Source organism: Podarcis muralis, chromosome 6 (genome assembly GCF_964188315.1).
Source record: "Podarcis muralis chromosome 6, rPodMur119.hap1.1, whole genome shotgun sequence".
In the NCBI taxonomy this organism is placed as follows: Eukaryota; Metazoa; Chordata; class Lepidosauria; order Squamata; family Lacertidae; genus Podarcis; species Podarcis muralis.
The window spans coordinates 37703094-37725024 of record NC_135660.1 but is presented as its reverse complement, the minus strand read 5'-3'; the positions used below and the strand labels follow the sequence as shown (position 1 = coordinate 37725024).

At 43.9% G+C, this 21931-nt stretch overlaps 1 long non-coding RNA gene across 1 annotated transcript; it reads left to right on the top strand.

Moving 5' to 3' along the window:
* The first annotated feature begins 6206 nt into the window (after positions 1–6206).
* LOC114596734 (uncharacterized) lies at positions 6207–8775 on the top strand. Its single transcript, XR_003706620.2, has 2 exons — positions 6207–6741; positions 8333–8775. It is a non-coding gene; the product is annotated as an uncharacterized LOC114596734 (long non-coding RNA).
* Positions 8776–21931: the final 13156 nt, after the last annotated feature.

The window sequence follows — 21931 nt, the reverse complement described above, 5'->3', positions numbered from 1 at the left end:
TGGCAAATTCAAGATACACAATTAAACTTGATCTGAAGGTCTTATCCAAGAAACCTCCTTCCCCCCCACATATTAAATTTTTTGCAAAAGGGAAAGGGATGAGCAAATGGTGCTGTGAAGTGTGGGATGAGACTGGCTCGACACAACATTGTCTAACCTCCTCACAATCTAATCAGGAGGAATACTCACTAAACTGCCAATGTTATCTAATAATGTCCTTTCAGGATGAACGCTCAACAAACAGGTTGTCAGGAAGCACACTTTAGTTTGTCCAATTTACCCTTTCTGAGGGGAACAAAAGGCAATGTTACTCTCCTTTTCTCACTCTGAATACCAAATGGGAACTGAGATTTCTTGGGGCAGGACAGATTAGGAGAGATACAGTTTAATTGCAGAGCTGGGGTTTGTTAATACTTTTGCAGGGAGTTTGGGAGCCGGGACACTTTGGGAACCTCTCAAGATGATATCACTGCAGGGCCTGGATGCTCTCCCCTTACAGAACTACGAATGTGGATGAATTAAAGTCCAAGCCCACCAAATAAATAGAATGCCCAAATGGGATTTCACCCAATGTTGGTCACAGCTCTATCTCAGAGATGGGGAACCTTTGGCTCTCCAGATGTGGGTGGACTACGTCTCCCAGCATCCCTGACCATTGGTCACGTTATGGGAGTTGAGAGCTCATGTCCTGCCTGCTGGCTTCTCATAGGCATCTGGTTGGCCCACTTTGGACCGCATGCTGAGCTAGATATGCCTTTGGTCTGATGCAGAAGTGCTCTTCTTAAAGCAGGAGGAGTAGAATAGAGTGGGCTGCCCCTAGATGTGGTGTATCACAGAAATGGAAAGACAACTGCCTGAGAGGGGGTGGCTATTGCGTTGTTTTTATTTTGATTATGTATTTTGTGGTTTTATTTATTGATTTTATTCTGTGAACTGCCCTGAGACCTCCGGGTATAGGGTGGTATATAAATTCAAATAATAATAATAATAATAATAATAATAATAATAATAATAATAATAATAATACTTTGGGAGTCAAAACTGCATGAATGTAAAATGGAATACGACAAGTCCTTGGGAAAGTTTGAAAAGCAGGCTCATCAGTCTGAGAGACCCTAACCTAGACAAATGGCTGTGACAACTGAGTCCCATTTCTCTCTCTTTTTAACTTCCTCAGTGATCAGATGCAGTTTCTGAGAGAGCAGTGAGGACAACTGTGGCCTCAAGCTGAGGACATTTCTAATTTTGCTGACCTTCATTTTTTGCTACATGATCTATCTTCAGGATGGCTTTTTGTCCCTTGTGTGAACATATGTGGACTTCTTCAGTGATAACAATTCAGCCTGTTTCTTCTGTTATAAAGGATCAGGGTGGGAGATGGTAATAATGCTCTTTTTCTTGCCAAGCAGGTGGAATGTATCCTCTCTCCCTCTTCTACAATTTGGAAATAATTGCAAGCATATTCTTTCATTGAATTGGTTGTAGCAGATATTCTCCCCCAGACACTTTATTTCAGGGCAAACAAAGAATTGTACAGGCTGCCTTGCTTCCTTCACTGTTGGGGAATGCTCCAGTCACACAACCTCAGTGTACAAGTGGAGCATGCTGCAGCACAGAAAAGACTGGGGCAGCCCATGCTCCTGAGAAGGTCTAAGTGGTCAGTGCATCTGGCTGTAAGGTGGGTTAGGCTGAGAGGCAGCGACTGGCCCAAGGTCACCCAGTGAGCTTCATGGCCAAGTGGGAATTTGAACCCTGGTCTCCCAGGTCCTATTCTGACACTTACCACTACACAACACTGTTGCCAATAGGCTTCACAGCTGCAGATCATAGTGGGCACAATTTTTGGTCCATTCTCCAAATGTCTGGCCGCAAATGATTGGTATAGCTAGGCAATGGTTCTATAATTTTATCTCCTTTTCTTCAGTTGCTTCATGTTACTGGCAGCTGTCTTAGTCTCACATTTCTTCTTCCCACATCATTCCATCACATACCTGAAAGATGCAAGTGCTAACTTGATGATAGAAGGAATCATCTCCCTTTCCAGAATAAGAACTTGATAGGATGCAGTTTGGGAAGAATGTGTGTGTGTGTGTGTGTGTGTGAGAGAGAGAGAGAGAGAGAGAGAGAGAGAGAGAGAGAGAGAATGAGAGAGAGAGAGAGAGAGAGAGAGAGAGAGAGAGAGAGGAGGCAGGGGCTCACATGAGCTTCAGACAGCAGGGCCAATGGTCAGAGATGATGGGAAATGGAATCTAACAACTTCTGAAGAGCTACAATGTGTTTTGATTTCCAATACTGCTGAATGCCACCTGATTGCTTTGTGGATCATTTACTGTATAATCAGGGCTTTCACCCCAGCCAGAACTGACTAGAACTCAGTTCTGACCCCTCTCAGGTGGGCCCCCTTGCCATTATAAGAGAACAAGGGAGCTGTTCATGGAGATTTCCGGCACCTCTTTTTCTAGAAAAATGGCACTGTTTATAATACTTCACCCAATGCTTATTTTTCAAGTGTGTTTAATTAAAACGAGGAAGGCTTTCAAACTAACTGCGCTTAGCATTGGGACATCAGAGCATGTTAACTGTAGATTAATAAATTGACCCCAGATAACATAACCCTGCTTCATCCACTCTCTTAACCCCAGAGCTTAAGCAGTCTTTGAATCTCTATGTCATCAAAATTTATACAAAGCAGGAATCAAATGCAAATCCTCAAGAAGCTGGAACTTTCTGTGGAAACTGCTAGAAAATGTTTTCAGTCTTAAATGGAGGAAAGTTAAAGAGATGTTCATAGACAAGAATACCAGCAGCGCAATGCTGAAATCTGTCCTCTGATTTCTCAGTTTTTAAAATTCCACTCCAAAAAACCAACTTCCATTTCCCTGCCTCTTTCACAGGGCACTTTAGAATTCCTTTAGGATTTTGGTGAGTGTTGGGTTGGGCCTATTTTATTCTTGTGAAGTGACTGTGGGTTATGTGTCTGTTTTTCTCCCCACACCCCATGGATTGATCATATTTGGGCTTTACTGAGGCATACAACATTTTGTGGCATCTATACAGTTCAGTTGAAAAGATCGGTTGACCGCAATACATCTGTACATGTGCATACCTGCTGTCGTCATCTGATTGGCAGGTAGGGCTGAATGGAGACTTAATTCAGTAGGATTCCTCCCTCTAATAAGGTGTTGGCACCATCTTGTTGGCCAGAGTTCACAGGGCAGGCTCACATGGGAGTTTTTCTATTCATGGAACATTTTCCCGAGCCCTCTGCAGCCTCCCTGGCTGCCAGGGCTTCCTAATCTGAATAAACCCCATGGGAGAAGTTACTTAATGATGTCTTCCCCCAAGCTTTGTTTGAAGCCTGGGAGGCCTTCCCCAAGCACCAGAGATCAGTGCTGTCACTGAGTCTATTTTTAATGGAAGTCCAGACCACTCGAGCATACAAACCACTGGCCATTGGGTCTTACGAAGCCCCTTGCTAAGAGCTGTTCATCGAGTATATGTTGTTACACCCGCTATGTATTCCCAATGGACCAAATTATATGTGTAAGCAGCCTTCAAACAATATATATATATAAAAGTGCAGCAGGGTCAAACTTTTTTTGTGAGGGATGTGGTGGAATACAATGACAACAAAGCAGTAATATCAATCAAATAGGGGATCTTGAAAATCAGCCCATGATTTAGCCCCCCTTTGTCCTGTCCTTTTGGGGGAAACAGTTTTATGCACCCCAGTTTGGAGGATACTTCAACTGTACACATGCAATCAGTAATATTATTTGCCTTTTGGCTTCCATGTAGCTCATGAGCTAAAGACATCCTGTAGTAACATCTCATTAACAGGTGCCTTATTAATATTGATGGTTTCTGCAGTTTAACTTTCTGTGGCAAGGTGGACCCCCACAGCTTTTCCTTTTCCTCTAAAAATAAAACCAAGTGTGCTGAATCTAGCTATGACTGCCTTAGTTGTTGGGTAATGCTCTCATTTAATGGCTTTATTTAGATCCATTTTCTGTATGCAAATCCTTAGGATTTGGCTTTGCAGCAGCCAGTTTAAAGCAGTGTTCATCCAGCCAGCTGCATTTATTCAAGAACTCTGCATGTCCTGCTTTTTCATCACCTCTCTTACAGGCCTGTGTGTGATGCAGACATTTTGATGGCCCTCTTGTTGTTTTTTGCATTCACATGCTGGATTCTTACTTCATTAGCGATACAAGCAGCATGTTCATAGCCCACCACACACTGCATGTCATCCAGCAATGAATGTCTGATATTCTCTGAAATCATAGTTGACAGCTGGAGTACAAGCCCTGAATTTGGGAAGCTGACATTTAATGTTGCGGTCTTAAAACTTATCAACAAAGACTTCAGGTTTTCCTTAAGATCTGTACTTCAAAAACAAAACAGGAACACTCTAAAATTTCAAAGTTGAATCCTGATTCTCTCCCCTAAATTTGAACTTGTGCAACATTTCAGCTTGTTGACCATACCGCCAGGTCCCAGTGTCATCATGGACAAACAAATCAATGCCCATCATTGCCCTGTTCATCTGCATGGAGTCTTGTCTCCAGTTTCTTTAAATGAATCTCCAGGTGAGTGGGCTTGGAAAAGTAGGGACCAAGTATAGAAGTGTCTATTTTTGAAAGTGATATTCTTCAAATTTACTGACAAATGTCTAACCATCTAAGAAAATACAGGTGCTGAGGAATGAACAGGGTGATGGAGGATTTTCAGCTGCTTTCCAGTTTCTTCTTAGTAAGAACTGTTTGACAGCGGAACGGTCTCCCTTGGGAGGTTGTGGACTTGCCTTCCTTGGAGGTTTCTAAGCAGAGTTGGATGGGCATCTGTCATGGATGCTTTAGCAGAGACTCCTGCATTGCAGGGGGTTGGACAAGATTACCCTTGGGGTCCCTTCCAACTCTGCAATTCTATGATGCTTCAAGTTTAGAAATGCATATTCCTTTACATTTCCCAGTATTTTCTGCTTTTGTTTTTTCTGCTTTTGTCCCCCCCCCCCCCCGCTTTTGTCTTCAGCTTAGATTAAATGTACCTGGAAAGAGTTCATTCTGCAGAAGAACTGGCTGCTCTCCAAGAGAGGTGGAGCAGCTCTACTCAGTAACCCGCTCAACTCAAGCAGCTTTGTTAGCAGTCTGCCTACGCTGTAGTTGATTCTTGGGGTGGGATTATTGGATGAAAGGAAAGGTGAGTGGAATCAGTCCCCAGTTCAATACCATCAATACCAGAAGTTGCCAGCCTGTGGCCCTCCAGACATTGTTGGAATACAACCCCCACTAGCCCCAGGTAGTGGTCAGCAACATGTGGAGGGTCAGAGGTTAGCAACCCCAGTTAGCAGTGGCTCTCTGGAGAGTTTCAGACAGAAGCTTCATTCCCAGTACTACCTGCAATGGCTGGGGAGTGAAATGGGAGAGAGGGAAATGCTCTGCTGCTGAGCTATAGCCCTTCCCCATCTCTCTGGGTGTCTGCATGACTGCTTCTATTTACCTGGGTGAGCAGTGCCAGTGGGAAAGAGTCTGGTTTATGGAGAACATATACAGTTGATGTCAGGAGTGGGAGTCAGGAGCTAGCTGGCAATGAATCACACAGAGTCAGTGAAGCTAACCTCTTTATTCAAGGAAACATGGTCAGATCAGGAGGCCAAGCCTAGTGAGCAGAGCAACTTGTCCTGGTAGATCTTGCCCCAATGAGGAAGTTGTGGAGACTGAAGATCCCTGCCTTCCCAACAGTTGCCTAAGTCTCCTCCTTTCCCAAGCAATCAGAGACTCTGCCGCTGTGCCTGTCCCTGCTCCTATCTCTTCATACCTCTTTTGGTTCTGGGAGACCAGGGGAGAGGGGAGCTGGTCACAGCAGGAGGGGGAGAACCCTCTGGCTTCTTCATCAGCCTGACTCATCTCTGCCTCTTGGTCCCCCTTTGCAGCCTCCGCTTCTGCCTCTGATTCTGGACTGCTGTCTAGCACATACTCTTCCTGCTCACTATACCCTGTTGCGTCTTTAGCTTCCGACACCTCCTCCGTCCAGTCTGCCCCCTCTTCTCCCCCTGACCAGTCATCGTCATCCCACCACCAATCCCCTAGCTCGGAGCCTTCTTCCCTGGGGATTCCCTTTGGGGGGGGGTGTTCCCCAGCTGGCGGCTCCCACTGCTGCTTGGCATCTGGCCAGTTCATGACAGTTGAGCACGTCTCCCCGTAACCATTATGACAGCAGAAGGGTGATTCTGCATGTATCAAATACATCATTATACACTAAGGTCTCTATTCCCCACCCCGCTTGTCACCTGATGTGGTCCCTGTGGATACGCTAGAGCTCCCATTTGAACTCCAGAGTCCCATTGAGACTCTGGCAACAGTGTTTATGTGCTATTCTAATGCTGGTTTGAGCAGCCTAAGTGCTTTTTAATGCATAGCACTACGAGTGTGCCTTATTCTTTCCCTTGTTGAATGGGTGTCTGGAGGAATGTAATTCCAGTCTCTTGCTTCTGCACATCATTATTTACAAGGCACAGGAACATGACCACACCAAGCATGGAGAGAGCCACTATCAAGCTGTAATTTGGCAACTGGCACGTGTGTGAGTGCAAGGAGCAGATCCATCCTCTTCAGGCTGGATGTATGCACGAGATGGGCTAATACTTTTCTTTATTTCTGTAGAGCAGCAGTGGGGAGCCTGTATCAGCCCGATGATCACATTGCCTTCTGAAAAACCTATTTCAGGCATCCTTCCAAATTCGTACGTATATCCGAATTGTGCAGTGCAATGTTCTCCATGCAAACAACATGTACAAAGTTGCATATATTTTGGGAAAGTAAGCATAGAAATCAATGTATTATTGATGTATGATATGGTTGTATGAAATTAACATAGAAGTATGCATAGCATTGGGAGAAATTCCTTGTAAAAACGTTCACACCAGTCAAAACACAGTAAAAAAACTGTGTTTATTAGGAGAAATTCACATTAAAATGCTGAATAATTTTCATGACAATAAAAATATTGCTGCAGAAATGTGGAGAACTGAATTTAAGGCTGGAAGAAATGTGAAACTGAGAGAACCAAAACTGCCAGGTGTTTCTAACCCTAGTCCGACTGCTGTTCCAAAAGGTGTAGATGCTGCAAGTCCCACCCACCCTGTCAAGCTGTTTCTCCCACATCTTCCCTTGCTTCCACCCATCCTGAGCTCCTCCTATCTGCTGCATCTCAGCCGCTTCCATGGAAGGCCCTCTTATTAGCCATGGTAGCTAAATGGAAATTCAGAGGTGGGCTACCTATGAATAAGCCTTGATTGTGAGGACAAACTAGAATGGAAGGCCATTCTTACCAGTGGGCAATGTCTGGCTGCTGTTGCAAAGGCAAGGCTGGTCATGGTTTGACCCAGCACAACCTTAGGTCCTGATGCAGCTTTCACCAACATGGCGCCCTCCAGATGAAGGGGCAGGGCACCCAATGTGCTGCCCTCCTGTTGTTGCTGATCCAACTCCCATCAGTCCCAGCCAGTACAGCCCAATGGTCAGGGAGGATGGGATTCATAGAACCATAGAAGGAGCTCCAGGGACCATCTAGTCCACCCCCCCTGCAATGCAGGAATCTCAGCTAAAGGATCCATGACAGGTGGCCATCCAACCTCTGCTTAAAAACCTCCAAGGAAGGAGAGGCGACCACCCCTTGTGGGAGTCTGTTCAACTGTTGAAGAGCTCTTCGAAAGATTTTCCTGATGTTCAGTCATAATCTCCTTTCTTGTAACTTGAAGCCACTGGTTCGAGTCCTACCCTCCAGAGCAGGAGAAAACAAGCTTGTTCCCTCTTCCATGTGGCAGCCCCTTAGATATTTAAAGATGGCTATCACATCTCCTCTTAGTCTCCTCTTTTCCAGGCTAAACATACCCAGCTCCTTGCAGTAGGCAGAGGTGGATTTAGGGGTAATACAACCAGTTTGGTTGTACAGGGCGTGGAGCTTTGGGGATGCCACAACTATGATGTAGAACGGAAGGCAAGCGGCGGGGTGGGCATCCTACAGGGACGCCACTGAAATTTGAGACCTACTGCAGTAGGTATCACTTGCAGGCTGTGCTTGCTGCAATTCTCTCTTCTGCACAATTATTGAAAATGTAGGGACTTCTGCATCTGGCTATCCTAACTGAAGGCACTTTCCCTGGTGTGGATGAATGAATGGTGGACAGGATTGCATGCTACCAACTGGGGATTGCTCCGCATGGCAAGGTGCTCATGTGAAATGTGTGGCTGCACCGGTGTGTACTGCACCAGAACAACAGGCCAGTTCCTTTGCCCATTATGCCTCAGTAACACCATGTTTCTTGTTACAGGAACACCCTCCCTCTCTGCTTGACTTGGGGGTGGTGGGATGCTCTATTGCTCCTAACCCCTACTCTGCTGGAGGAGACACAACAGTATTATGGTGCCATCTCGTGGCCATAGCAAGTAGGGGCATTTAACAGCAATGCCGCTTGAGAGAGTCACATTGAAACTGTCTTCCATAACATTGGACGTGTCCACCTGAAACATGCGGCAGCTGCATCACAAAGGACACATTTCTGACTGATGAAGAGAAACCAAATCTGACAAAAGAGCGACAAGATCTGCTGGGGAACAATTGGTGAAACGTTCATGACAATGAAACAAGTTTAATGTTTTTGCAAAGGTGATGTCAATAGCCTGGCGACCTTGTCATCTGCCTGATTAATTGATGTCCTGTTGCTTTAATATTTGTATGCACAGATTTTGAAATGAAAAGATGGATGCATATTCCGATAGAGAGGTGGGATGTTTGCACTTTAGAAGCCTCTACCTCATTACTGCCTTCTGTTGTTGTTTTTTTTTCTTCATGCCACGGGGTTGCTGAAGGGGGATTACACTACATTAAATCACATGGTGCTTTACATTTTCAATCATCTATTTGCCCAGAAGCAGATAAAACAAATACAGTATAGTGCAGGACATCAGTTTCAGAACTCTGGGCTGGTTCATGAAATATAGCTCTCCAGCGCCACACCATGCTCGGGACAGCTTTTCTCTGCCCTTATCTCTGAGAATTCATACTTTTGTGGGGCTAGTCAGACTCGTGCAGATTTGGGATTATAGAGGCAAGGCAAATTTTAGCTTTGAGATTATTTTTTTTTAAGTTTTGGATTGAAAAAATGGCTGCAGCTTTATTCAAATCTCAATGAAAAGGCATGTGGTTATGCAGAGTTCAGTCAAGCAGCAAATATCACATTATGTACCCACTCCTTATAAACAGGCCATCCTGCCTTCCAGACAGGAGCTGCCCATGTTTGCATATCTGTGTCTGCAGTGAGAGTCATAATGGAACGTGCTGTGGCTGGTGGGAAATGGCCTCGGATGTTTTATGACTTCCCATTATTATACCAATAGACAGCACCACCACTACAACAAGAATACAATGGTGTTTTTTTTTAATAAAAAAACACATTTATTTGATTCCCCACCCCACTTATGGTTCAAAAGTACCACTCAAGGCACCTTTCAAAATTTAATTTTACAAATACAATTGAATTAAAGCAACAGTCAACCAAGGAAACAGGATCAGTGGTTAAAAGCCAGCAAAAAACTGGAATTCAATTAGGTTTTACTCAGACCCACAGAAATATATAGTCTTAAACATGTTCATTAGTTTCAGTGGGTCTATTCTAAATAAAACTAGCTGAATACCCCCCATTACCATAAAAGCCTAATAGAATAAAGTGGACATCCAATGAAAAACAATGAGGGAGGGAGTCAACCGTACTTTATGGGGCTAAGCGTTCCATAATCTGGGGGCAGCCACTAAGAAGCTCCCCCTCAACCATAGGAGCCAGCTCCTAGGGGCCAAGGTTCCTTTGCCCTCCAATAAGATATTTCAGGGAGCCAAGGATCCGCAAAGTTGAAGGTCATTGCTATTCAATTATGTGGGGTGTGGCTTAACTGAGCCCCCCAATTTTTTTATACAAGTTAGCACCCCTGCCCTCAACCCATTCTAAATGTGCTTCTGCTCTAAGTGGGACTTCTTCTTATATCAGGGAGTGGACAAATTATATGAAAGGAGGCAATATTCTGGATCTAAGTCATGTAAGGCTTTAATGCTCTGAATTGTGTGGCTATTGCAGGAGTAGTGTAACATGGCCCCATGCACCAACATCTATTCTGGACTGGCTGGAACGTCTGGAGAGTTTTCAAAAGTGTGTGTGCTGCAATAATCCAACATGGATGTAATGAAGGTATGTGTTACAATGGCCATGTCTAACCTCCTCCGGAATGGGCACAGTTGACAAAGGCATTCCTGGACACAGTGGCCACTGCAGACATGCCAAGCCAAGTCCAGAAGCGATCCCACAGTGTGAACCTCTTTCTGTAAGGGGAGTAATAGCCCTTCCAAAATAATGTTATTCTAGAGCCCCCCCTTCCTTATCAGAAGCATCTCTTTCTTATCTGGATGAAGCCTTCATTTGTTAGCCCACTACTACCTCCAAGCATTGATCCTGAACATCAGCACCTTCCTTGGCATTAGAAAAACCAAGAGAGAGAGAGTTGTGTGCCATTTGCATGTTAGTGAAAATGCACTTTAAATCCTTGGACGATCAATTTCAGTGGTTCCATGTAGATGTTTAATAACATGGGGGACAAGTTATTGCTGCGGACCAGCAGAAAGCTAACGGCCAAAGTGCTTGAGCACAAGTTCTCCAACACAACCTTGTGGAACTAATCTTCAAGGAAGGACCAGAAGCGTAGCAAAACTCTTCCTCCCAATTCCACCCCTGCCAAATAGTCTAGTTGGACAATAGCAGCTGCAATGTTTAACTGGTTAAATTTTAAACTTTTGATCAACTAAAAGGGGGCACCCAGTTAATTAGCTAGCAGGTTTTTTTAATAATAATAATAATCAAAGTTTTAGAAACGGCAGATGGCAAACTTCATCATAAAGAGTTATAGGAATTTAATATAAATAAATAAATAAATTGCTGCAAGAGGCTTCAACTCTGAAATTATTGAACAAATATGCTCACTCAAATGAGGACTACTGGTCATGGTCACCAGCAAAAGCCAGTTGTCTCCCATTTAGATGTGTACTCTCTTCATATATCTTCTTTATTTCACCTTGATAAATAAAGATATACTTCCATAAACATCCATGCATTTGTATTTATGTCACTCCAAGGTGGCTTGATGAAGGAGCCTGTTACCTGTGAAATATCATGTGGTGATTAAACCAGCAGATCTCTAAGATACCAAATACAGACCTCACATGACATAATGCAGGGTTGGGGAACCTCAGGTCTAGTGCTTAAATGTCGCCCTCCAAGTCTCTTTGTGCCGCCCAGAACTCTTGCTAGGCAATGCCCCTTTCCAGGACAACACTGCTACATGCCATTATTGAGTGCTTTTGCCTGGCCTCTCAGATGTGTTCTTGAACTGTGATGATGCCTCTTGCATGCCTAGATGGAGAGAGGGCCATGCACAAACATGTTAAGTTTATACTGTAAGAGTCGCATCTATTACTCCATTCAGTTTTGCCACCTTTTTTTTTTAGCACAGACATGTGGCTCCTGGGATGTTCCCTACGAGAGAAAGTGGCCTTTGGGTTGGGATAAAAAAAGTTTCCTACCTCAGTTTTGATGTGATCACTTAGCTACAGGAAAGCTGAGTGATCAAAAATCCCACAGTTCTATAGCTGGCTGCAGTGAAATGAGCTGTGCCACGTCTAACTCAGAGCGCTGGTCTGTTTAAAAAATGGCAATGTGAAACCGAAGTATCGGGTCGTGCACATTGATAGGTATGACGGGTCAAGGGAGCAGTGCTCGCCCTACTCCTTCGCCACCCTGCATGCGCTCCAATGAAAAGGTGTCACTGAAGGGGTTTAATAAACTGCGCTGCATGCACTGGGATGATACAGGATGGTGGCATGGGGGACTTGACGCTTCTGAAGAGCTGCTCAATTATGCATCCCTTATTTCTGCATATACGAAAGGTTAATCCACCCGGTGCTTCCCTACGCAGGGAAAGCAGCTCTTGGGAGGCCGTTTCACATTAAGTTCCCTCCTCACTCCCTCCTAGTGGTTTATCGAGCATTATCTGTCTTCTGTTTCTTCTGTTTGCAGTGGGTAGGGGGGAAGTCGCTCAGGAGGGACACTGTCTGGGAGGAGACCCACTACAGAGAAGAGAGAAAGTGGAGATCAACTTGTAAGGTTTTAGTGCCCCTAGCAACTGCTTCCCCTTTGTTGCCAAGGAGGTCCATTGTCCTATGGATGCATGTGCTTGCACTACCCTTTGCCCTAAGAGTACCTGCATCCTATTTGCTTCATTCAGTGAGGATAAACATCCCCTTGTAATTGAAAGATGAGGGGCTTTTAGTTCAACTCAAGATACCCATGTTAATTTGGGCTAGTTCCAGCCTCAATGCTTTTTCCTTCTTCCCGAGGGGCATGAAAGGCTGGCAAATGTAATCATGACATCACAAGAGCTTTTTCACTTTCAGCCCAACCCAGATTATGCTAAAATGGATGACATGCTGCATCCTGGCTCTTGCTTTACAGGTTTCAGTTTACCTCCAGTGCAAGGTGTGCAGAAACAGAATAGAAGATTAGCTCATTCACAGGGTGTACAGGAATACAGAGAGAAGATTAGCTCAATCACAGCTCTGTAACACTGCTAAAATTCAGGCAACATAAACATTCCCTCTATTTCTGATGGTCCCTCTGCTCTATGATAACAGAATACTGAATGACTCCTGGAATGGGTTGGGATGAGTTGGGGAGAATGGAATGGTGTATCCTGGTCTAGCTGGCAGGAACACTGAACACCATCATTCCATGCTACAACATTTTCTTGCAGATCCCAATCATATAGCAAAATCATAATTTTTAAATGATTCCCTGTTCCCCACACAAAGAGATGTATAGAACTGTACGTATTTTACTTGTGTCCTCCTTGTAAACATGGGAGCTGGTGGTGAAATCTGGCAGGAACATACCAGTGTTGATAAGGAATTGTGGAAGTCCAGAAGGGAAAAAACAAAACAAAACCCTGCCACATCTATCACTGAGCTGAGTACTGCGCTGACCTTAACTCTCAAACACGTCTTCTTTGAGCCCTGTTGTTCATTGTGAGCCCCAGAAGTCCTGCATTAAGAGCAAATCTTCAGACTTGAAAAGCTGTATTTATTTGTTTAATTTGGAAACTTTAACCCTGTTACATGGCTGAACAAAACCCTTCTCTGGAGAGCCTGAAGTCATTAAAAACTGTTGTCATTATTTCCTTCGATTATTATTAAATGGCACAAAACACTAAAAAGAGAATACAGAGTGACATTGATCAACAGAGATGAATAGCTTAAAAAACAAGCAAAGTTACAATTGAGGTCAAAATTACAGCTAAAGGGCTCGGTTATTGCCAATAAACAACAACAACCATGATGCTGATGTTTCACCATTTTTTCCTGACACTCAAGACAGAATGGGCCTTACAAACTGTTTTTGGGAGGGAATTCCACAATGAGGGCACCAGACTCACTGAATTGGCCCTGATCTGTGAGGTTGCCCATTGTGGCTTGATGATGTCGGTGTTTGTGGGGTGCCTGGAGGTTGGGGATACTAGTCTAGATAGTCAGATTTTGGTCTGACTGAGCAGGGAGTCTTGCTATCTTCAGTCAGTGGATGGGGTGAGGAGGAGAGGGTGAGAAAAGGCTCCTAAGCAGGCTGACCTTATAGCCCCTCACCAACCATTTAGGTCTCCCATTGGTGATGACACTACTACAACCACCAGCCTCTCTGTCCCCACATGTACAAACAGACTTACCCTGGTGTGGTGGCACTAGGGCTACAATGGGCTGAGGAGCCCTGTCACTGGTGAGTGTGAAGGAGTGGGGTGATGACCAGCCCTTCCCTGCCCCTTGACAGGGACTAAAGTGTCACCTGGGGGAACTGAGGCACTGAGCAGCTCCTGGTCCATCAGAGTCCCACTGCTAGGAAATCTGGCTTGCTCATGAGACTGAGGGGGAGCTGTTGGCTAGAGCGGTGGCAGAAGCCAGGGGGCATATGTCATATCAGAGACTGGTTGACCAGTCATAGCCTGAATCTTGTGGGGCCTTGCCAGGGTGTGTGTGCCAGTATCAAACACCCCAGTATGTTGGGAGCCAATGCCAGTTCTGGAGAAAACATGCCCTGAAATAAATAAACAAATAAATATTACTGTGGGTTGAGCATTCTTCGGCAATACGCTGCTCCATCAAATACATGCAACAGGCTCACATACCCTCCAACATTTCTCCAATGAAAACCGGGAGTCCTGTTCCATTATTATTATTATTATTATTATTATTATTATTATTATTATTATTATTATTATTATTTCCCCAGCCACTCTGGGTGGCTTCCAACATATATAAAAACATAATAAAACATTAAACATTAAAAAACTTCCCTATACAGGGCTGCCTCCAGATGTCTTCTAAAGGTTGTATAGTTACCGTATGGTACTTATCTCCTTGGCTTAGGGGTCGCATAACTGCATACCCTTCAATAGTTCTCTAATGAAAATAAGGATGTCCTAAGGAAAAGTGGGCCATTCTGGGATCAAATCAGAAACCGAAACTGCTTCTGTAAATCTGGGACTGTCCCTGGAAAATAGGGGCACTTGGAGGGTCTGAACTCAGTGGGTATGTACGTATGTTTGAGGTACAATGTAGGATGGAGTAACAAAGTGTTGTTCCATCTAATGAAATAAAGAATGCATTAGTTATAGGAACAAACAATGCATCCTGATAACTATATTTAAAAACAGAACATAAGATTTACTAAAGCATTGAAACATGGGTATCTAGGCCTTTCAGCTGCTCAAAACACATTTTAGACCGTTATTTGCAACAAGGGGAACATACACTACTTGTTTAATACACTATAGCAATAATGACTATTATCATTTGGATTCCCTCCGCAGTTACCATAATGAAGATGCTGCTGCCTTTCACTAGCAGTACATGCTCTCAATAAAATAAGTGCCACAGCCTAGGGCTTTGCCTACAACAAGAAATAGAGAGCCAAAGTTGAAGAGCTTTTAAGTCCCACGGAAACCCATGAAACTGAAAAGTGCTTAACGTTGGGTGGATTGTGCCCTGACTTTGCTACAGCTCAGAGGCCAGTTTAAATCTAGTGCTGTGCTATTATGATACATGATTCTGCCAGTTGCGTAAGGGGGTGGCGGAGGAAAGACGGGGAAATGACTTTGAACTGCTTTTCATCCCACTAGATATGGACGCCAGCAAAACTCTTGTTGCTTTGAAATGGAGCTTCAAATAAGGGATAAGGGAACCCTGAGAAGATTTTATTCAAAGGAATAGACTTCAGATGTGAATCACGTAGAAAAGCCACTGAAAAATTATGTTCAATAATTTTTATACCCAAAGCAGCAAGGGACTATAACCTTTAAGATACTGTGTTTGCAAACTGGTTCACTAGTCATTAGAGAATTGGTAAGCATTGGTTACTCCTCTACTATGTAGTTCACGGACCAAAAATGATCAAGGTCATTTCCTGGTAGCTTCCTAAGTCTGCATTCCTATGCACAGATACTATGGAGTAAACCCCACTATATAAAAAGTGTCTTCCTCCCAAACAGGGCTGTCTTAAGCATATCCGGTGCCGTGGTGCAAAGATCCCTCTGGCGCTCCACCCCCTGTTTCCCAGAGTTGTCGACCTTTTCTCAAGCATCTGCGGGGATTGCTCTCCTCCTGTGGGGGCTTGGGAAGGAAGCTGCATGCCCGTCAGCCATATGGTTGGTGCATCTGGCGGGCATGCAGGAGGGAAAGCGGCGGCAGCCGGCAAAGCCGTGCAGCTTCCCCACTCACTGGGGCGCCTCTGAGAGGCCGGCGCCCTGGTGCAACACGCCAGTAAACCCAATGGGAAAGATGGCTCTGCTCCTGAATAAAAGTGAACAGGATTGTGATGTTAATGGAAAATTATGGCTGTCATCCATAAATTAGCTACCCTGAAGCTGTTACAGAGATGCTCTATGTGACTTCTCCAAAGTAAATTATTATTATTATTATTATTATTATTATTATTATTATTATTATTATCTGGGTGCCATTAAGAATCATATGATTAGGGAATTAGGAATGAGTGAGAAAAGTGTCACACAGAATCATTTTATCACCTAGGAATTTGTGATAGGGAAAGCCAGCATGTTGTCTTGCTCAAAGGTGTTGTGTAACTAGGTATGTGTGTATCACAATACCATAGAATCACCATGGGATTTTTGATCATGTGAAGGACTGTTCATGGGAGAGGGAAATAGGGCAGTTCTCCTTGGACAAGTCAAAGAAGGCCTGCACCTTGGCTATCCTTTGGGTTATCCTTCAGGGAAATTGAGGTTTAGAAATAGCTCAAGATTTGTGATGGGATCCAGTGAGTCAGCACAGTGCATACAGGAACCAATGCCCCTCTTAAAAGCTGCTAGTCACACTGGATTGGTGACCCCTAAAATCTGGGTGACCCTAATGCTTTTCTATTATTCATCCCCCCAGGCAGATCTCACAGATAGGGTTAGGAAGGTCAGCCCAATTTTAATATGTTGAACTGGAAGACACCATAGGCTAGAAATTGAGCTTGTCACACCAGAGTGATTCTCACTGATGGTATTTGATTTGGCATTAATATTAATTTTTTTTCTTTGATGGACACTTAAAGAGATTGCCATATACTATCAGTCTGCGACTGGCTAGCATTTAGCTTTTGAGGAAAAAACACACAAACATGTTTCCTGTAGGGTTATTATAATAAATGCAATAGCATCCCATATTCCCCACTAAGGTGATGGATGAAGAAGTTCCACAAGCATTCTGTATTGGAGTGAACCTGGGAAGACCTACTCCTTCCTTTCTCCTACAGATAGATTCATCTTACAGAGGTACAGAGTGAAACCATGTGACACAACATAGACCCCCCCTCAGTTATGCTTCTGATAATCTACCTGTCCTTTGTAAACCATCCACAACACAGGGTTGAAGGTATTTTTACTGACAGACAAACCCTCTTGCATTTTGACATGCCAAACTGTTGCATTCGGCTTCCAAATTACCACCAACATTTCAACATACTCCTTTGTAAGCATTTCAAAGTGGAAAATGGAAGTTATTCCAGAATGAGCTGGAAAACGGGAAGCAAACATTCTTGGCAGAGTGTGTGGTCAGACAAAACTGCAGGATGAGATGACTGTAGACTGGTGTGAAATCTTCTTGTCACATCTCTGTATGACCCAGTGAATGACACACCTTTGCTTCACATGACAGAAATCCAGGCATCATGGAAGAGGTCCATGGCATGATAATAGTCTGCAATTTTTTCAGGACAAATTATTTGTTGTTTACTGTTTTAATAATTGTTTTCTCAAATTTATCTCCTGTACCATGACTGCTGCCACGAAAAAACATGGCGGTCACCAATGAGGTCCACTATGTTTTTTGTGATGGTAGCCATTTTTAGTCAGTGTTCTGGAATAACTCGTTGATTCATGGGGGAAACAAAGATGGCAGCGGAAGTCACTTGGTGTCAGGTAGCATGCTCAACAGTCTTGACAAAGTAAGTCCCTCCTTGTCGAACCCCCATGAACCAACGGCACGGGAGGGACACAGAATGGCCCTTTGCCAAGGCTTTCTCTTTTCTCCCTTTCCATTCCCTAATCCTGGAGCTGTCCCTGGTTCTTAAACGTTGAAGAACAGCACAAACTGCAAATCGAAGTCCTTAGGAGTCAAAGTTAGTTTAGTAATAAGCAACTGCACCTTCCCCTCTCTGCTTCTCTTCAACCCACACACACATTTAAATGCAAGATATTAGTAAGTATTAGGTCCCTTTAGGTTTATCAGAGAGCACAGTGTCCTTGTTAAAATAACACTGTGCAGTAGAACAGAAAATAAGATGTCACGGCAAGCTAAACTCTTCCACTTTTGCAACATACTAAACAGCCTTCTGGTGAGAGCTGAAGGCAACAGACTCATCTACCTCTCTGAGGTGATTTCATTATTGAGTTTGTATTTATACCTGGCCACAGGACCCAGCTGACCATTTAGGGGAACATAGCAAGTCACGTGTAGATAGGCTATTACTCTCTTAGGGAAAAGGTGTGCTGTTGGGTGGACCCTAGTCTCCTCGCACGAGGACAGGCTGGGCTTTGCTCTGAATGTCCATAGTGTGCTTGCTTTAACATCTTATTTTCTGTCTCATTGCACAGTGTTATTTTAATCTGCTCTCTGATAAACTTTGAAGATCACTCCACTGAGCTTCAGTGTACGAAAGCCCTGGGCACTCTCACTTTATTTATTGGTTCATTTTATTTTCTTTATTTTCCTGCCATGTTTAGTATGACTGAGTGGCCAATTCAATAAAAAATGGAAAACTCGTGCGGTCTGTATAATAAAGTGGAGCAGGTTACCGAAGGCTTGGTATTATGTTTTTCAATATTCTTTTCAAAAATACAGATCTGAAATACAGATATGCCGGATAAGATGGGCTGCCGATATTTCATTTCAATTCATATTATTGCTAAGAATAGGAAGAGTCACTGGCATATAACTGTGAGATCTCCACAGGGAATACATTCTTGGGAACAACTCAGCCAGCTACTGGAAAAAGAAAGAGAGGTTCGACTCCACACCACCACCCGCCAGCTATAAACATACAATAACACTACTGCACTACAGTTACTGTGCTATATTGAGAGCAACAGGGACACTTGATTAGTGTACAGTGTATAGAAGCAAATACTGCAGAAAACACTCTGTTGAGTAGGAACACAACAGAGGATTCAGATGACCCTCCCCATACATGTGAGGGAGTCTGCAGGGTCACATGGGCTGGTCATGACCCTTCCTGCCTCTGCATTTGGCACCCAATAAAGTTATAAACTCAAACAAAAAAGCAGCCAGTCCCTGGCAAGGTCCCCTGGCTGGCTTAGCCCTCCGAGGCCCAGGGCAAGTGTGCCTGCCTGCCACCCCCTCACACCCTCCAAGTGTCCCAGTTTTCCAGAGACAGTCCCAGAATTACAAAAGCCATCCCAGCTCCTGTTTCAATCCCAGAATGAAGGAGCATGCAAGCAATTTGGGGGTGCTCCTAGCTCCATCTATGTCACTAGAGGCCCAAGTGACCACTGTGGCCAGGAGTATTTTTTTTACCAGCTCTGGCTGGTATGCAAGCTGTGACTGTTACTGGACAGCAACAGCCTGACCACTGTGGCCCATAACCTCAATACTTTAGTACTGTAATGTGCTTTATATGGGGCTGCCCTTGTGTCTGGTGTGGAAGCTTCAACTATTTCAACACACAGCAGCCAGACAGCTTAGCTCATAGGTGCAGATTATTGGTAGCCTGTTACTCCACTGCTGAGCGAGATGCACTGGTTGCCAATTTTCTAACAGCCAGGTTCACGGTGCTTGAGTTGTTAGGAGCTGGGAGTTGTTAGAAGACCCAAAGACCCTTATACCCCTAATGCTCAGTTTAACAACCTACCCCTTTTCTCAGTGATCTCTGCAGATTGTAACTCTGTGAGGAGAATATGGGTCTCCTAACAAGTCTCAGCACACTTAACAAATGGCAGTCCCTTGGCCTTTAAGGGTTATTATCACGGCCAGCCCTAAGATGAGGCAGAGTGAGGTAGCTGCCTCAGGCAGCAGATGCTGAGGTGGGGGAAGTGGCCAGAGCTGTGAATGCCATGTGGTCTGCCCTGTACTTTGTACCCTAGTCTGCTGCCTTCAAGTGCAGTGGAAGACCCTGTCCTTTCACTACTATTGTAGTAAGATTCAATCACTAGTCCAATTGGCCCTTGTGGGAGGGCGCCATCTTGTCCTTTGCCTCAGGCAGAAAAATGTCTTGAACTACCCCTAATTATTACCAACACTCTAAATTGAGCTCATAATTAAATGGTAATCAGTGCAATACATGTAAGGAAGTTGTCATATGAGCTGATCGCTTTGCCTCTAATTAGCAACCTGGCTGCTGCATTTTGTATCAACTGTAGTTTTCAAATTGTTTTAACGAGAATCCTATACAGAGAACATTGTGATGCTTCAGTTAATTGTGGCCTTATGAGTCCCTTCTGCACAGCCATAAATTGCTGGTTGTATGTGTATATCACCACAATGATACAACTTTCCATAGCAAGGAAGATTTAGTTATCAGAAGAAATATATCGAAAGTGTCATTCATGCCAAATAATGTTTGTACGAGTATGAAGCAGCAAATGACTAAGCTATGGGGATAGTAAAATAAAGCTGCAGAGCAGTGGCAAAGCATGATTATTTAATAACTCCTGGTGCCACCACTGAGAGGGTCCTGTAATGAGTACCACCACTCCATTGTAATAAAGAAATAATTGTGAGCAAGCCACACCAATGGCTGCAGACCTCAATGCTCAGAAAGGTTCATATGAAAGATACTCCAACTAATATTTCTTTCTTTTGATAATGCTTATTTCTTTAGTATTTGCACTCTGCTTTTTAGCCGAAAATGGCTCCCGGAACGGCTTAAATGGCACTAAGCACTCAGTCTGTGCCCTCAGACTTGCAATCCAGAAGACACAAGAAAAAGGGAGACCTGCAAAAAGGTTTGTGTGTCCAAATTTTGTAGCCATAACACCATGAGTATTTTGAGTATCCATTAAGTTAGCTCTCTGCAAAAAGTACTCTATCTTCTTCTTCTTCTTCTTCTTCTTCTTCTTCTTCTTCTTCTTCTTCTTCTTCTCCTCCTCCTCCTCCTCCTCCTCCTCCTCCTCCTCCTCCTCCTCCTCCTCCTCCTCCTCCTCCTCTTCCTCCTCCTCCTCCTCATATTTGTAACCAAGGTAAGATATCACTTGATAGGTAGCCAAACCATCATCTTGGAGACCTATGCAAAAAAGCAAAACACCCAAACCCTTTATGCAAAAAGGTTTTTCCACAGACATTCTGCCCTTTTTTGATGCCAAATTTTTGATCCTATTACAGACTTATCAAAGAAGCCTGGATTAATTCAGATAAAACAACTTTCAATGCTGGTTTCTTCCTTTCTTTGCTCCTTTGTTTGTCTAAATAGCTGTTTTGGTGAGTGCGGAGAAATAATAGGAGGTAATTATTGCTTCATGTAATGTTCCATGTTTGGTTTTGTAATCCTTCCGTTAGGTTTATTTTCATTTTATGCACAGAAGCTCCCTCTGGAATATTATAATCTCCTTCTAGCTTTATAGAGCTCTCCTCCTTCAGAAGAGCTTAAATAATACCTGCCTGTGATGCAAGGTCAACAAGCTCCCTTGAACACTTGGCAATAAATGGGCTGGCGTAAGGACTGCGGTGTTAGAAGAGAGCTGCAGGCTAAGAGATGGTGCTTTGCCCAAGAAAATACTATGAACTCCATAGGTGAGCAGGAATCTGAACCCAGGACTCACCGGTCCAAGTCCAACTTAGAGTCCATGAAGTTAAGTGGTACAGTGGTACCTCGGGTTAAGTACTTAATTCGTTCCGGAGGTCTGTTCTTAACCTGAAACTGTTCTTAACCTGAAGCACCACTTTAGCTAATGGGGCCTACTGCTGCCGCCGTGCCGCCGGAGCACAAATTCTGTTCTCATCCTGAAGCAAAGTTCTTAACCTAAAGCACTATTTTTGGGTTAGCGGAGTCTGTAACCTGAAGTGTATGTAACCTGAAGCGTATGTAACCCGAGGTACTACTGTAAATAAGTTGATGGGAGTAACAACAACAATAACAACTTTCTCTCTGCCCACTACCTCACATCACCACCACCACACCTTCTTTTAAAAAGCACGTACATCATCTCTTTTTTATTTCCCCCAGTGTATATTTTTTATTAAATATTTCTTAGTTTACAAAAATACGTGCATTGTCTCTTTTTTCAAGTTGCGTTTTCTACAGATCAATGTCATTTGTTGTGAGACGTTA